Source organism: Cebidichthys violaceus, unplaced genomic scaffold, assembly GCF_023349555.1.
Source record: "Cebidichthys violaceus isolate CVI_PGR_0920_01 unplaced genomic scaffold, fCebVio1.0.p SCAF_7, whole genome shotgun sequence".
NCBI lineage: Eukaryota > Metazoa > Chordata > Actinopteri > Perciformes > Stichaeidae > Cebidichthys > Cebidichthys violaceus.
This window is the reverse complement of record NW_027176927.1, coordinates 10,548,635-10,566,462: the sequence shown is the minus strand read 5'-3', so window position 1 is coordinate 10,566,462 and position 17,828 is coordinate 10,548,635. Positions and strand designations below refer to the sequence as shown.

The following is a 17,828-nucleotide window of genomic DNA, read 5'->3' as shown; positions in this document are numbered from 1 at the left end:
TAGTGTAAAATGTGTGTAGATGTATTGTGGTGAGTGTGTCTGCAGTAAACTTCAGTGGGGACTCCCCCGAGGGTTTCTAATGCAGAATGACTTTCTGTCAACAACAGCACGAACATTATGTGGACAGCAGAGTTCACAGAGCCGGTGAGGAAGGTAGTTTTTTCTCACCCTCCGCTGCGTTAATCCTTCTAATCTCCTCTGTCTGGAAATAGCCCAGGTTATCTGTCGACCGATGGCCACAGCATCCATCACCAGCTGCACGGTGGAGGGGAGGACGGGGCGGCTCAGCGGCCCAAGCAAAACCGCAATCACATTAGCCTTAATCAGTCAGTGTGGGTGCTTCATTTAGGGTCACTGGTGTTACTGGCAGGAATCCTTGTGGACTCGGTCTGTGCTGGGTATCAGGGGTGAGTGTACTCAAGCTTCTGACACAGCATTTAGACCATGGAACACTCAGTGTGTAGGATTTGGCATCATCAAATCAATCCATGACAAAGTGTCCTTGGGCAAGACACTAAACCCCAAGTTCTTAACATTTGATCAGTGTTTGAATGGATGTGAATGTGAACTAGTTTAGTCCTGATGGGCAGGTGCATGGTAGCCTCTGCCACATGGAGGTGCAACATAGCAGACTCTGTGAAGAGGACCAGCCCTCTGTAGACGTGAAGGGCTCATTCTAAGCTAAAGAAAAAGTCCTATTTTCAGTGACAATCTACATTTTTTTATATTACACATTTTTATTAAACGCTTGTAAACGGTTAATGCTCAATACAAATGCACGGGATTACTGTGTCTCTGGCAGCTGAGTGGCGCCGATGCAGTCAGAAATGTGTGTCGTTTTGTTAGCTGTTAACAGCGGTGATGCACTTTGTGTAGTTTTATTAGCTGTTAGCTGATAGCCAAATACACCTTTGTAAACAACAAGAGCAAATCGTTTTTACACCACTGTGTCTCACTTGTCGCCCCTATCGGTCCGGGGGTCGGTTATGAGTAGTGAGTGAGGAGTCAGCAGTCAATCAATAGCCGTAGCAGACAGTCAATACAAGGTCTTTTGAGAACCTGTGAGTCAGAGCAACCTCGAGAGGTCCTTGGACATGCAGCCATAACTGGGCACCCAAAATATTATGCCTATTATTATTTTGCTGCGACAGTATGGGAGAATAGGTGTGACACAGAAACAGATGGTCACTCACTCAGGCAATGACATTTTAAATTATCCCTAAAAAAATATGAAATTACTTAATATGACTTTTATTCTGGGCTTGGCATACAATATGATGTCTTTGGTTTATGTAAAGTGACAATATTTTGTGAGGGTGTTGGAATTTGAGTTTAATTTGGTGATAGTTGCTTTAATTATTCTACTGTAGTATTTCTGTATCTATGTACTTCCTTAATACTTAATGTAGATGTCATCACAGACCACTTCTCTTACTATCATAAGTTAAATGTAAATAAAAGCTCTGTCTCTAACTTGACCCTGACAACCACTGGGATCTGTGTCCTGAAGTATACTGTGTGTTTATATTGTTGTTAAGCACATTTCCTGAGACAACATATATTACATTTCTAACGCAGAAACTAATCAAATTAATACTTAACCAATACTCAAAGTGACACTTAAAGCTGTATTAATTGTTCGGGGGCAGCAGAACCAGCTGTAAACACAACATTGATGAATCATGATCTTATAAAGTTGATATTAGCAAACAGACCCATAGACACATCAAACAGACTCAGTTAAATATCAGCATTCATTTAGAAATGTGCCCAAGATCCACTGGTCTGGTTTCCACCAAGTCCTGAAGGCAATATCGGTCTCTTCAGCTGCTAAATGCTCCACTATGTTCACCAGCTGCATAATACACTCTTCATTGAATAGTGTATTATTGGTGGATATTTAGGTTATGTGTCTATTTAGGTTATGTGTCTTTTTAAGTGGTAAAATACAGGTATATTGTTTATTATTTATTTAAGTGATTGTGCCAACAGGAAGTTTTTAGGTGGAGAAAGTTTAGGACATTGTGGTGCTAGTACGATGCTGAAGTGTTTGACCGTGTGCTAATGTGATGTGTCACCGGTAATACTATCATGAATAGCGATGGACTGGGCTGTGATGTAACTTTGGATAATAATCACCGTCCTTGATGAAACCCTGCCTCCTGTACATTGAGATTAATTTATTCAGTGGAACACGAGTTAAAGCTGAGACACTTTGCAGACTAAGTGGCCCAGGAACTTGGAGCCAGTTTGTTATGCATTATACATGCATAATGTTCATCACTTTCCCTGATATGAACACCATTCTACATTAACCACAGCCATTGAGCAGTGTTCAATAGGCATGGGCAGCTCAATAGTAGGTATTAACAATCATTTAGTACTTGTACACAGCTCATTAGATATGAATATAAAACTATTAAAACACACTAATTACAAAGTCAATATTAGCCACTAGCAGTGTGGTCCAGACTGAAATATCTCAACAAGGCATATGAACATATGAACAGATATTAATGCTCCCAAGAGGAATCTGTCATCAGCACAAATTTTAATTTACAAATTGTTGGTTTAGGACACAGCTTCATGATGGAAACATGCTGTTAGCTCATATTTAACTATGAGGCCTCATTTTAAAGCAGACAACTAGTGTTTGGAGAAGCAGGATCAAGGTCTCTGGGAGACATTAAACAAGAAAGCATTTCATCATTTGTAGGGATGTGGAATCAGGTCTTTGTGAATCCTCATTCCCACACTGATCCCGTTCTTTGACCAAAATAGAGCCGTGCTACTTCAAGGTCCATAAATCGAGCACAGAATCCTTTTCAAATCCCTCACCTCATCAGCCGTAGATCACACCTTTACTTTGAGGAGGACTTGAGGTTGCATCATGGATGGCCGGTCCAGCCTGAGGCACAACTAAACATTACATCATTCAGGCATCACAAATCTGATATGTGTCTGCTTTCAAGCCACAATCTGAAATCATATTTACTACTGTTGATATTCCCATTATAAAATATGTATAACATATTATTTTTTTTATTATTTACCATTGTATTTTCTATTTTTCTTAGGAAGGATAATATAAAGTACCTGACAGAACTCCACCACAATCCACACTGCTGGCTGAGGAGAACACAGAGAACAAACAGTTGACCGTGTTGGATTGTTTATGAGTTTTCATCTACAGGAGTTTATTCTAATACTCTAATAAAAAAACGTTACTTTACTATACAAAGTATACTTTGTGACCAGTAATTGCACATTTATACAGTTATTACGGAACCAAACATCCTGATTAAAATATATATAGAGTATATACAGATACAGATCAGAAGTAGATCAGTACAGAGAAGGGTCCAGATAGTACACACAATACTGCATTAAGGACCACAGTTCATTTTTAATTTCCATTTTGATTCCTCTGGATCAAGTTTTAAGAAGGACATGTAAGTGTGGACTTTCATAGACTCTGGCTACAAGCTTTAATTGGGGTTTCCACTGGAGGAATGCTACCAAGGGACCAGGAACCTTTTTTTGAAGACAGAAACTTTACCTGCGTTTCAAACGAGGGTACCAGGGTTTCACTTCCTGTGACCAAGTGGAGTTTATTTTGAGCAGTAGAGGGGTTAAGTGAAAACCCCGAAAGATTTGAAGGTAGTCAGAAGTCTGAACTCAGGGTAAACCAAAGTAACATCCCAGAGTCCTTGAACACTGAACCACAAGTTGCTCCCTGTTCGCTTTACAGCAGCCCACTGCTCCTAATAATGTGGATGGGTTAAAAACACATGTCAAATTGTATTTGTATATGACTACTGTAATTAGTTGTTCTTTTTCCCACTGTACTTTAGAACCGTGGTTTTTAAAAAATCCTGCAGCAGTCATCATAAAGTATTGCTTTTCATCTTTTTGTTCTAATCCAATGAGAGCCATGGAGAACATTGTGACACACAACAGTCAGGCTTTGTTAGGCATTCTGTGCAGGAGGGTTTGTGGGAGGGAAGTCAAATGTAGGGGAACCGTGCTGTAGGCTACTTCCTGCTGCCAACAAATCTAAACTGCAGACTACTGAAAAGAAAGCGTCTAGAGTGTCAGTGTATCCTCATCTTGATATGGTTTCACTTGACTCTCTTTGTCTCCTCATCCTGGCCCTCTTCTCTTGACTCCACCTACTTGTAGAATCTCATGGTATCACATGATTCTCTCTTACACACCACTGGATGGCAGTGTTGCTTTAATCAAATCAGTTCAGACACTCCAGGATAAAAGAAGCTGTCAACATTAGCAGCTGTGTCCATGTCACAAAGTGTTGCAACACTCAAACAGTACAGATCCGATTTGTACACCTGGTCACAATCATCTAACTCTTAATACAGCTGCAGGTAAGTAGACTATGAGGTCAGGTATTACACTGATGTAGAAAGAACTGCTATCAGTTCTACTCAATACACCCAACAAAGAATAAGCCTTTGTGTTGTGTTGTTCTTTGGCTGATTGTGTTACAGATAACATGTGTAGGCTACTTTACTCAACATAACAATTAAAGCAGGAGTAAAAAAATACTAATACTGCTTCACAGACTGCACAATATTCTACTTCTTTCAGTGATTTGACTTTATTATAATCATTATTATAATTTGCATAATTTTACATGACTGCTCTTTGAAAAACTTAGCAATCTTGTGTTAGATTGTTACCATGAAACAGTTTCATGTAGGAGTCACCTGAGGGCCATTAGCTAGGTTCCCTTGAACTTTTAATCACTATATACATACACTCTGGGGCTGAACTACTCATCTTTGAGTAATGCCACTTGAGATTCTAAACTGCAACTTTCTTTGTATGAGACGGGAAGCATTCACATTAAACGCTTTGTTAAAATATTAAATTGCCAAGTTTAGTTTGCCAATTGCCTTGAAACTGTTTTTCATCCGGATCAAACTTGTGAGCTTCAAAACAGGCAATTTTATGGAGCCCCAAAGTGTTCAATATTAAATCAATTAAAGTAAGTATGATCTATAATATAATAAATGTTGTACAATTAAATTGTAAAATATATAAATTAAACAATACTTTGTAAAATGATTTAAGGAATTGTTAAACTCAATGCATTATTATTATTACAATTCTTATTTTCATAAAAAACACAGATGTTAAAGGAACTACCTACCTTGCTTTAAGCTTGGTTTATTACTTAGCTTCAAAGTGAAGAGACAGTGGAGCGGCTACCTTGTTCATTCAGAGTTACCTCTGCTGTGTTTTTATTCTAAAGATGTTCCTCAGAAAAACACATAACTCTGTGAAGGTTGAAAAGTCTCTGGTCGCTCAAGTCAACAGGACCTAGCTAACACTGCAAACTCTGTAATGGTTTAATCTAAACTCACGAAGCAGCCTAGCTAGTCAGCCGGTTAGGAAGCATTGGCAGCCTTGTTAAACTTAAGCTGTGTTCACACTACGGACGACACAGCACCGGTGACATGAAACCACACACTGGCTCTCACCACTTGCTGATGTATGACGGGCGTGACGCTCTACAAATCAAAGTTGAGCTGGTCTCAACTCTTTTCAGCGCTACAATGACAAAGTGAAACGTCGACCAGTCATTCACCTTGTTCCATTCCATCCCCCCAAAAGATGCCATCAGCCAGTTCCCAGTGCTATTTAATGACATAGTATGCCAACGAGCACTTGAGCAACATTTCAGTGGCGGCTCATGGCAATGTCGCCTTGCTTAGCCATTTTGTTGCTTTTTTCACTTGTAGTGTGAGCATAGCATAAGCTCCAAATTTGTAGCGGCTATAAAGGACTGGATGTCACTCAACTTTCTTCAGCTAAATTCTGACAAAAATGAGCCTCTCATTATTGGCCCCAACAAAACTACAAAGGACTTTCTCCAGTACATTGGCTCTTTTGCCCCCCATGTCAAACCTAACTCCAGGAATCTTGACTTTTTATTTATCTCAAATCACAAACACCGTGTCAATAAATCGGTTCAAGTCTTTCTTTTTTTTCAGCTGTGAACCATTGCATTGGCTTTTGATTAAGAACATATCATTCCCGCCTCCTTTTTTTTTCCAGTTTCAACTTCTGCAATTACCTTTTTTAACTTTCCTTGGTCAAACCGTCTTCAGTTTGTACAAAATGCAGCAGCTAGGCTCGTAACCACGTAATTAATCTTACATCAGGCCTATTTTTTTAAGCCTCGCTGCATTGGCTGTTATGAAGTTGTGGATTGATTTTAAGATCATTTGAATCACTTATAAGGCACTCCATGGCCTAGCTTCTGCCTACATCTCTGAATTACTAATCCGTTACACCACCGAGCGGTCACTTAGGTCATCTAATCAAAACCTGTTGGTACACCGATTGCCAAAAGTAAAAACCAAAGGCCTCCTTGCTCCCAGCCTTCAGAACAAACTAGGGGTGGGGGAAAAAATCGATAGAGCATAGTATCGCGATACTTTGTGTGGCAATATTGTATCGATACTCGGAAGCCGATCTTATCGATCTTTTATTTCAACTTTTTGGTACTAGAATAATAAAATCAATTGCTTTTTCTGTCCACTAGATGGTGCTGAAGTTTTTTCTGGTGAGGTCAGCAGAGGTCCCGGGTCAGCGTGAGTGGTTGTTGGTAGGAAGTTGGTCAAAACAAAGATAGAGACATCGGAGAAAGAAACAGAAATGCGCCGTCCGCATTTAAATCAAACGTCTGGACTTATTTTGGATTTTTTAACAAGGAAGGGAAGAAGGACATGGATATGACACATGGATATGACTTGGTTGCTTTCCTTTGGGGACATAATTTGCAGTTGAAAAAAGGTAATATATCGCAATATGTGTTATCAGCATATCGCAGTATCGTGATAATATTGTATCGTGAGACTTCTGGTGATTCCCACCCCGAGAACAAACTCATGTTTGATCTGCTGAGTCCGTTTCGAGAAACATCTAAAAACCTACATCTTTAAATTTGCATTTTCTACACATTCTATACATTTTCAAGTGCATGGGTTGATCTGTGTGGTCACAGGTTGTTGTATGCTCTCTGTGTTCGTAAGTACGTTGTGTTTGTATGTAGTTTTGATTAAGTTTTTCTCTTGTATGTACTTTGTGCTTGGTATTTGTGTTTTCCGTTAAATGTTAATGTAAAGCACTTTGTAAGCCGTGTTAAAAAGATGCTGTATGGTTTCACAAACTTACTTCCTATATATCTTCTGGCTCCACTATAGCAGTCAGAATCTTTTACTCTAATTGATCTATTTTTGCTAACAGTATCTCAGTCTACATTTGGAGTGCTTCTGTCTTAGTGTACCAACTTTAATTTTATTTTATTTGTTTGTGTTTCAGCCCAAACAATCTTTGTCACGATTCAGCTGACTGTCAATAAACTGCACTTTTGTTGGTCAGGGCTCAAGAATGAATTTTAATCCAACTTTGAAAAAAAATCCAAACTCATATTGTCAACGTTAGGCATGATTTAATTTAATATGGATAACTTGGTAAAAAGAACGGGGTGCTGACATTAGAAGTGACCTTTGTATGCAGTGCCTTTTGAGTCCAAACAAGAAATAAAGCATTCATAGTTTTGGTCTACATAAGTGTACTTTACTGAAGCTTACACATAGACACAATCTTCTCAGAGACAGTACTGAATACATTGAATAACTCAAAAAAAATGTGATGATTCATGCAAAAACATGAACCATAGCCTCCATTGCCGTGTGTGTGTGGCAGCTCTGTGGTTTTACATCTCACAGGGTTGATGTGAATTCTGATGTGTGACTCCAGTTTACAGACGCATATTAGAGCCGATTACACAAGTGACCAGTGACTGACCTCAGGAATACACCAACACTGCCTCTGTGTGTTCTGGGTACGCCACCCTGCATTCCACAAGGAAACTTGAAAAGAAGAAAAAAAACACTTAATTAATTGCCTGACATATTTTCCAGTCCTTCCCCCAGCGAGTTTAGCAGGAGATGTCAATCAGGTGGATTAGGCTTGTTTTTCTGTTAGCCCTGTGCTGACAGTGGGAAATGATTAAAAGGGGAGATTATGTGACAGCAAATTTGTGTTGATATCATTAAACTTTCATCATGGATTGGGTCTAAAGCTCTAAATTGCTTATTAAATGGGCTTTTTGTGGCTGTTCGCCTATCAACACTTCAAATGAGCCAGATATCAGAGTGCCCCCCCCAGACCGCCACATTCTCTGCTCCTATTGGTCTGTGGAAACATCCTTGGAATGACCGGGATAAAAACATGGACGCACATGCATGGGTTTTATTCTATCCCTGGTCCTATTACGCCAAGTTATGTAGTTGTAGATCTATTCAGTAATGTTCTTTAAATGTGAAAAAGTATGAATATTGTATGTTTATTATACTACATATATATATATATATATATATATATATATTTATATATATATATATATATACAGTATATATATATATATATATATATATATATATATATATATATATATATATATATATGTTCATTATATTGTGTATTTATACAGGTCAGACTACAGCTGTCTCTTTATAATATGAACTTGGAATTAATATAGCTTGAAAGATAGGCTTGAAACAATCATAACCAATCTTAGTACAATACTCACATGCCATATGTATATGTACAAGACTCAAAGCATCTACAGTAATCAATCATTCAATGAATATATTCTGAAGTTAACAAGCCTGGACCCTCTTGTGCTTGTGTTCTCATTTATTGATTGTTCAGCCTGTTGATGTCTGATTTTTGAGAGTCTGTGCTGAATGTCTGCTATTTTTGACTGTGAGAATTTCTTCATCCGTGACAAAAGGACAGCCAGTGAAGTCCAGAAGTGAACTTGTTCATGAGCTCGCACCCACTGAGCCAAAGAAGGAGCGAGAGCCGCTACTCTGCGAGCTAACCCGGCAGCACAAAGCTCACCCGCTGAGCCCAAGAGGCCACGGAAACTGAAATCGCAAAAGGTACTTTGGTGATGGCTATCATGCTTGTGTTCATATGATTATGTCATAAACACAATTGTTTATTTTTTCTCATGTTACTGAAAAAGCTAAGAGAGCTTGTTGAACTAGAAAATGCATTTCCTGCTGAAAATGCGTTGGAATGCTGAAAGCTGAAATGAATTGCAAAAACATTGCTGAAAATACAGAACTGGGAGACTACCTGACTGAAAAATGTTGAAGCCCGAAAGCATTTAAACTGCACTGCTGAAAACCCTTCTAGTTGAAACGTCTAACTATGGTGTCAGTAGCTGAAAGTATGAGAAAGAAGAAGGCTTTGAAAGTTGAAGAAGTTTAACAGGATTTGAAGATTTTCTCCATAGATATCTTATTCAAAACAAATTGCAAAAAGCTTAATAATTCAAAAATGTAAAGATTATAAATATGAAAAGTCATATCACCCTCTCCTGAAAGAGTTTAACATTTTGATATTCGAACGGTTTCTGTGGCTTAAAAAATGTCAGCAGTAGTGATATTTGTAGTAGTAGTAGTAGTAGTAGTAGAAATATTGTTTGTAGTAGAAGTATTAGTAGCATTAGAATAAGTACTAGTAGTAGCAGTAGTGATATTTGTTGTAGTAGTAGTAGTAGTAGTAGTAGAAGTTGTAGTGGTATTAGCACTGGTAATAGCATGAATAGCAGCAGTAGTAGTAGTAGTAGCAGTTGTAGTATAAGTAATAGTAGTAGTGGTAGTAATAGCAGTAGTGGTAGTAACAATATTGATGGTAGCAGTAATAGCAGTAGCAGTAGTAGTAGTATTAGTAATGGTAGCAAAAATTGTAGTAGTAGTAGTAGTAGTAGCAGTAGTAGTAGTAGTAGTAATACTAGAAATATTAGCAGCAATAGTAGTAGTTGTCGCAGTATTAGTAAGAGCATTAATTATTTCATCAAAAAAGCCTAATTTTGAGCTTAATGTTTAAATACAGTTAATCCATGGGGCTTTTATTTTGAAAGGGTGGGGCTGGGTGGGTGAGAGAGGGGGGGAGGAGACATAATCATAATGTGACTGAAGCGACTGAATACCTCCAAGTCGTGTGTGTGTGTGTGTCTCAATGTCTCTGTGTTCATCAACTGCACTAACGAGCTCATGTCACACAGCTGTGTGCTTGTATCCCATTATCATGTATTTATGTTTTTTATTGGTGAATATATTACACAAATAGTATCACATATTTCAGATATTTGTTGTTTCAACTAGTTGAAATAGAAAGGAGGGTTTATGACATGGTGACTGCTGGAGGCTACAAGATTTTTATTTCTTCCGCAGTGATATATACAATACATGACAACTTGTATTTTCACAATGTATTAATTCTGGGAATAAAAACAACTAAATTTGGCTTCATCAGTACATTAGTAGACAAAATGATGTCAAGTTTCCCTGATTTTCACTCCAGCAATGGCTCGATGTGAACCAGATGAATCCAGATGAATACGGAGGCATCAGGAAGATCAGAGTCCCTTCAACCGACATATGGAAACCAGACCTGGTGCTGTACAACAATTAAACACACACTACTCAAACTCAAACTCACACACACACACACACACACACCTATACGTTCAAATGCCTCGCATGCTTCTCTCACACTCTCCCTCTGTCCCAGTCTTGCTCTTCCTCAGCGCTGACGGCGACTTTGCCATTATCCAAGAAACCAAAGTCCTGTTGGACAGGACAGCACACTGGGATGATAACGTGGAACCCTCCGGCCATCTTCATCGTCCTCCATTTCCCGATCGACCTGCAGAACTGCAGCATGAAGCTGGGGACCCGGACGTACAACGGACTGCTGGTCGTCATCAACCCAGTGAGTGTGACTTATATATAATATATATTCACAGGGTTATGTTGACAGATCAGTGTGAAAGCTTGTGTCTGTGGTTTCAAATACTACAGATTTAGAAACCATCACTCCTGTCATAAAACTTTAGTTTACAGCATGTAACCCCTAAATATCTTCACCTTTATGGCCCTTTTTTTACTGCATTACATTTACATTACATTACAGTCATTTAGCAGACGCTTTTATCCAAAGCGACTTACAATAAGTGCATTCAGCATTGGTAATCAAAAGAACTACTAGTCACCAGAAGTCATAAGTACATTTCCTTTTCCAAACAAACATCTAAGAGCATGAAGCAGAGCATAACTCAGAGCCAAAGTACAGTGCAGAAACAAGAAAAACAGTTAGTGCTATAAGTAATACGAATACAATAAGTGCAACAAGCTAGCGGTGCATTACTTCCTATACTCCTCTGTCTTCTATGACAATGATCGGCCTGACCTCAGTAACTTCATGGAGTCTGGTGAATGGGTGCTAAAGGACTACAGGAGCTGGAAACACTGGGTCCTCACCGGACTGGTCTTCTACCTGCCCACCGACGTAGGCGTATACAGAAACTTGTCCAAAAAAAACTTTGACGGTGTGACTAAATAAAGTAGGTTATGAGCATTTCACCAGTTGGTACAAGTGACACATTTACTTGCTCACACGTGTTGCAAATATCAGGTCGGTATTATGAATGTGGAAACTGAGGAAAAGCACATGAAGTCAGATATTTTCACACCATTTTGGGGACACTTTCATACATGGAAAATACATGAAATCCAAAGGGATGTGCTTGTACTACAAGAGCTTGTTATTCTGTAACATTAGAGCATAAATAAAACACAAGTTAGTTCATCAGTTTGCCTGTAAAGCCATAACTTGCCACCATTTCTACTATAAGAGCTGTTTAAAAGTGTAAAAGTAGCCTGAGTGTCTGTCTCTGTGTCCTTCTCACTGTCTCTACAGGTGAAAAGATGACTCTCTCCATCTCCGTCCTGCTGTCTCTGACCATCTTCCTGCTGGTCACCGTGGAGCTGATCCCCTCCACCTCCAGCGCCATGCCTCTCATCGGGAAGTACATGCTCTTCACGAAGGTGTTTGTTATCGCCTCCACCATCATCAACACGCATCACCGCTCGCCCAGCACGCACACCATGCCCGCCTGGATACGCAAGGTTTAGGGTTGTTGTTTTTTTAGCATTTATACCCGTGATGATTTAAGAAAGTGTTGTGTGTGACTGAATAAAAGGAATGCATCTGTTTGTGTCTCAGGTCTTCATAGAAACCATTCCCAACATGATGTTCTTCTCGACAATGAAGCGTCCCAGTCAGGAGATCCAGCAGAAGAGGACATTTCCAACATGTCAGGCAAGGCTTCAAATAAATGAATGATACATTTGTTTTATTAGTAAAAAACAAAATACACTTAAAGGTTTCCAGGAAGCCGTTTCTCTCTGCTTTGTATTATTATCATTTTTATAATTAAGTATTGCCACAAGTATGACCTGTCTCTCCCCTGCAGGTAACCCCACCAGTGTCACCTACCAGTCTCCTATCGCCAAAAACTAAACTATAAATGCAAAGTAAACAGATATGAAGAGATTCTGTGTAAGAGATAAAGCAGAATCTGAGTTTTTAAATATTAAATATAAGTGACAGCTTCATATTTAGAACGTTTACCATGTTTTCATCAACAGCAGGGATAAAAAGCTTGTAAACACTTGTACCATCAAAATGTGGTCACGGTGTGGAGTCTTTAAATTCATCACATGGTTTCTCTTCAACATTCAACAAACTTTTTGTCCAAAAGCACCTTTGCTGCGATGTACTGATTCAAACGGCTAGCTCAAATCTTTGCCAAATAATGTTGTGATAATAATGTTGTTGTTGTGAGTTTTTGAGGGGTTCAAAAACTAACTAGGAACACATACAATTAGTGCGAAAATCCTAAATTAAACATATTAAAAAACACATTTTAATGTGTTGTTGGTGTACCCCTTTAAGCATATTTAGCCTGTGTGTGTTTCTAGTTCCAGACCTGGGCCCCGTTCCTCATACTTAGTTCAACTAAGTCGATCAAATGTCCTATTAGCCAGCTTAAATTAACCCGATGATTGAAGTCAGGCTATCTCGGTTTCTCAAAGGCTGATCCGCGCTCAAACAATCTTGTTAATTCGAACCAGACTTCAGTTATCAGGATAATTGCGTGTGCCCGTCCTACTTCAAAAGGGGGAAGCGTCGATCACCAAAACCATGATTTTCTAACAGTACAATGGCAAATAAACTCAAAGAAAGAGCCTCTTTTTTTCTCCGCTGGCGAGCAGGAGATGATCATGAACGCATATGAGGAATTCAAGACAAGAAGCATGGCAAAATATCGTAGACAAAGTTAAATGCGTAAGTGTTGGGAAAATGTATAGGCTAATTTTAAATGCCTCATCACCCCAATCAATCAGATTATATTTCTTTAAATGTGCCTGCTGGCAGTAGGTTTAATGGAATGCATCATTGAATGAGATCTTGCTAGCGAAAAAAATAATGATCTCACCTCTTTCAGAATAGGCAGATAAAAACAAGCCCAAAGAGTATGTAATTGATACGAATTAATAGATATTTAAGAGAATATATGTACTGTATGCACTTATGTATCATGTACTATATATGTGTATATACATGTATGTGTAGATTACCATATAGAAGTAGGAGTTTGAATATGTGTGTGCAAATCTGTGTATGGGCGGATCAGTATGTATGTATGTATTATTCATAATCAGAAATTCAATCAATTGAAGCAGTGAAAAGAAATTGTGTGATTCTTTCTATTCTTATCATGAGTCCACCTTAATCATTTTCTACAGTAATGATATGCTATGGTGTACTAATAACACTGTCATATAATTATGAGTGCTTTCAACCCCCATGTAATTGCAACCCAGCCATCAACAGGACATGGGAGCAAGTAAAAACTAAGCACAAAAACATTATTCAGAATAGTGAGTCAATACAATATGTGCCATGGTAATGTATTGAACAGCTTGTCAGTGTCATATCCTTCATATTTTAGCAAACTAAAAGAGGGCTGATATGGTCAAGACGGGGGGAGGAACTAAGACTCCAGATTTTACTCCTGCTGAGGAGCTGGCACTCCAGCACAATAGGGGTAGGCCCATAATGGAGGGCATAGCTGGGGGCAGCTCCTCTGGAGAGGTGGGCAGTACTGGGAGGAGGCCTTATCTCAAAGGTAGGTGCACTTCATTCTATGAATTTTCCTTCATAATTAGTCATTTGGTTAACCATCGTCACATTTTGCAGCGGCTTTCCCGATATTCTCCACATCGCCGACACTGTACAAAAATGTACCACTCGCAAAAAAGCGCAAGGCTATGCATACAGTCTGTGAGACAGTCAATGCTCAGCTGCAGCGTGTGGTGTTCGCAATGTATGACTCGAGAAGGTCTTGTAAATAAATGATTCCTTTTCGGCAGAATCGATAGCGCTCATATAGGAAGTCATCATGATGTGATAACAGATATTGGTGATCTCGAAGAACTCTCTCCCTATAAAACGCTAATCTAACTAATATCGCTCCTGGGGATGGGATCTCTGGGATCTCTGAGGAAGGGAGCTGCCATTTTTTTCCGGGGGAGTGGCAAGCTTATCCAGCTAACTTAAGTTAGCCTGCGCTGGAGCAGGTTCAAGTTTATGGATGTGTTGCTATGGTGATTTTAGCAAAACTTGCTTCGTGGAACCGAAAAGCCTGACTTATGTAATCTTATCCTGAAAATGATCCGGCTAACTCAGTTAGCCAAGTACGAGGAACGGGGCCCTGAACAATGCAGGTGACACCACATATTTACATTTACATAGACACTCATTATTATTATAACAAAAGAAGAACTTGTTGTCAAAAACACGCCGTGATAGTGCCGGCCAATGAACCTCCTTAATTCTTATGTTGCTACAGCAGCTAGACATCGTGCAGAACTGGAGGACAGAGGCAGACAGAGCAGATCTCTCCGGTGGTCCTCCTGGAGCTGAGAGAGGGACATGTTCTGTAAGGAGAGCAACACGGGATAAAGACACAGACGCAGGTCTACAACAACTAAGTCAAAGGCAACTGGGCTTTCTGTTCATTCCAGTTGCCTTTGACTGCTTCGCCCAGAATCTGAGAATCTTCACAGTCGGACAGAGACCTGTAGTATTCCTCAGTGAAAGAACACAACTGACAAGCTCTCACTGTCAACTCAAGGTGCTGTGTGGGTCCAAACTGTGATGCTCCATCACACTTGATGTTAAGTGTCTCTGTATGCCCCTTTACCCACAGGTGTGCTCCCTGGTCCCAACATGGGTCGTGCTCCAGGTGGGGGAGTCTTTGCCATTGCACCCGGGGTGCCCATCGGCATGGCTCCCATTGGCATCCCTCTCTGTCGAATCTCTGCATAGAGGAGAGGAATAATCACAGAATTTGGTCTTTTTCAGATGTCATTTTTATTTATTACTTTTTGTAGCTGTCGTCTCTCCACTAAACAAACTTTAAACTTTTATCTTTCAGTTATGTATTGATGTGCGTCACACCTTGTCCTGGCCTGGGAGTCATCTGAGGACGCAGCAAGACTCCAGCTCCTACAACATAACAGCAAACAGAACCAACAAAAGTCAACCCAAACAACAAAAAACACTAAAAGATAAAACTAGAACAAAAAAAGACAACAGCACTCACAGCTTTCTTCTTAGAGTCAGGATCAAAGCGTTCCAGGATGAGTTTGGCGTTTTTGTACGTTTCTATCATTTCCTCCAGCTGGAAACACAAACAAGGGAAACGGTCATTTTAACACTGAATTGTGGTCCTTTAGTTAAAACATAGATGAGCTCTGATGATAAACTTAGCCTGAATCATTTTATAACTAGCAAAACCTAAATGATAAGAAGGGAAACTACACTAAGGAAACATTAGGAGGCAGCTGCAATGAACATGTAACAATTGTTGTGGCAAGAAATATTACTTTGCATATTGTTAAAAAAAAAAAAGTCATTTTGCATTTTAACATTTTGAACAGTCACACTCCCTAACGTCATGAGATCCAAACTCTCTTTAAACAAGTCAGTAAAAGCCACATATATTAAATGTTGAGTGTGAAAAATGTGGCACTTACAATCTTTTTTTTGGAAACCTTTAAATCTTCCAATTTATCATCTAAAAAAAGGAGGCAATAACAACAGTGTTGTGAGTTTAAGTCTCCAACAAAAAGAGGTTATAAAAACTCTAGAAAAATACTACGTCAAAATGTAATTTGGTAAGTCACAACATTAACCAAACCATGAAACAGATGTGTTATGTGTTCGCTGGATGGACAGATGGACAACTGACTGTTTCTCTCAGTGCGTTTGTAAAAGAGAAGGACCAACAACTTCCTAATGAATCAAACCCTGAGGACGAGGGAGAAGAAGAGAAGCAGGTGTTCTTAATAATCAACTTCAGAGTCAAACTTTTCAACTAACATTAACTCACTTTGCACACTGTACAGTTTCTCAAAGAAAACACCATGCATTGAAGGAACAGGGTACTAAAGTAATAGTTTGCAGATGGTTGTGAGGGATATTATAAATTAACTCACAGCACAGGGCATATGAAGAAAGGCAGGGCCATGGCTATTCTCTGAAACCATTGTTCAGGTAGGTAGAGCCAGTACACGACCAGCGGTACATGTACATCAGGTACAGGACCGACGAGTAGAAGAGCAACCGGCTGACCCAGAGCTACACACACATACACACAAACACCACGGTGAGGGAGAGGAAACTGCAATTCAAGCACATCTGGGATGTTTTGCTGACTCCACCTTTTGCTGACTCCACCTTTTGCAGACGTTGGTTTTTGGCTCTGAACTCCTCCAGCTCTTTAATCTCCTACAAGGGAAACGTGGAGGTTTAAAGGTTATTTAAACAGTGTGCAAAGAAGCTCAAATAATCAGACGTCAAGGTTAGAGTTCACTAATTGAGAGTTTGCAGAAATTTATTTTTTGGTTTAAGTTCCATTTGTTCTCTGATTTCATTTGGGATACTCAAATATGAGTTTCAGGTTGATACACCCCATCTTCAATAAAATACAGACCTTTCTCATGAAGCAGGATTGAGGGCATTCCTGCACCACATTCAGTGTGATCGTCCTGTAATTCAATCATCCAGCTTTTGAGAAAGGCCCCTGATATATTGTACAACTGTATATATTCATTGTGAGAAACTAAAATGCAAACTGGGCATGCATGGACCACTCAACTGCACACATAATCCAAAGAAAAACACAGAGAAACTGTGTGAGTGACTAAGAAAGACATAAATCAGATCCAGTGTTTAGTCGCTACCTTGTCAATGTTCTCCAGCTGCTCCACTGTGGTTGGCTTTGTCTGGATTGAGGATAAAGATCAGAAAGTCATCATCAAGTTCATCAGACAAAATAACAGACAAAGGTATCACAGTCAACAGATTAACAACTGATTGATGTGCCAGTAATCAACCAACCCTGTCACTGTAAACCATTTACTTGTGACTAATCAAGGGTCAGTTCCTGGTTCACTGAAATATATTGGCTGACTGTCCAGAAAAGAAAATGTAACTTCACACTTCTCTACATCTGTGCATATTCCTCTCATTATACTTCTTACTCTCTTTCTGAAAATGTATGATTTCAAAAACCAAGGGTTGCACTTTCTATTGCTCACCCACTCTGTCTGTCTGTCTTTCCCTTTGACTTCTCTAGTATGTCTAAAAATAGCACTTGAATTTCATCAAGCTCGGGTGCAGGGTTCACTGTGTCGACAGTTAACACAACCAAATCATCTCAAATACTTTCATCACTTGAAAATCACAAAAATCGACTATGATTCACTGTTCAACTTATTTGTTGTCTCACTGTTACCAATCAGTCTTTTAATAACCTACAATACTACATGTGTTTATCAGAGCTAATTACAGGTAGACTGAAC

The 17,828-nt window shown here is 39.3% G+C and overlaps 1 pseudogene; it reads left to right on the top strand.

Moving 5' to 3' along the window:
- The first annotated feature begins 6,571 nt into the window (after positions 1–6,571).
- LOC137891059 (acetylcholine receptor subunit alpha-like) lies at positions 6,572–13,244 on the top strand (annotated as a pseudogene).
- The last annotated feature ends 4,584 nt before the right edge of the window (positions 13,245–17,828 follow it).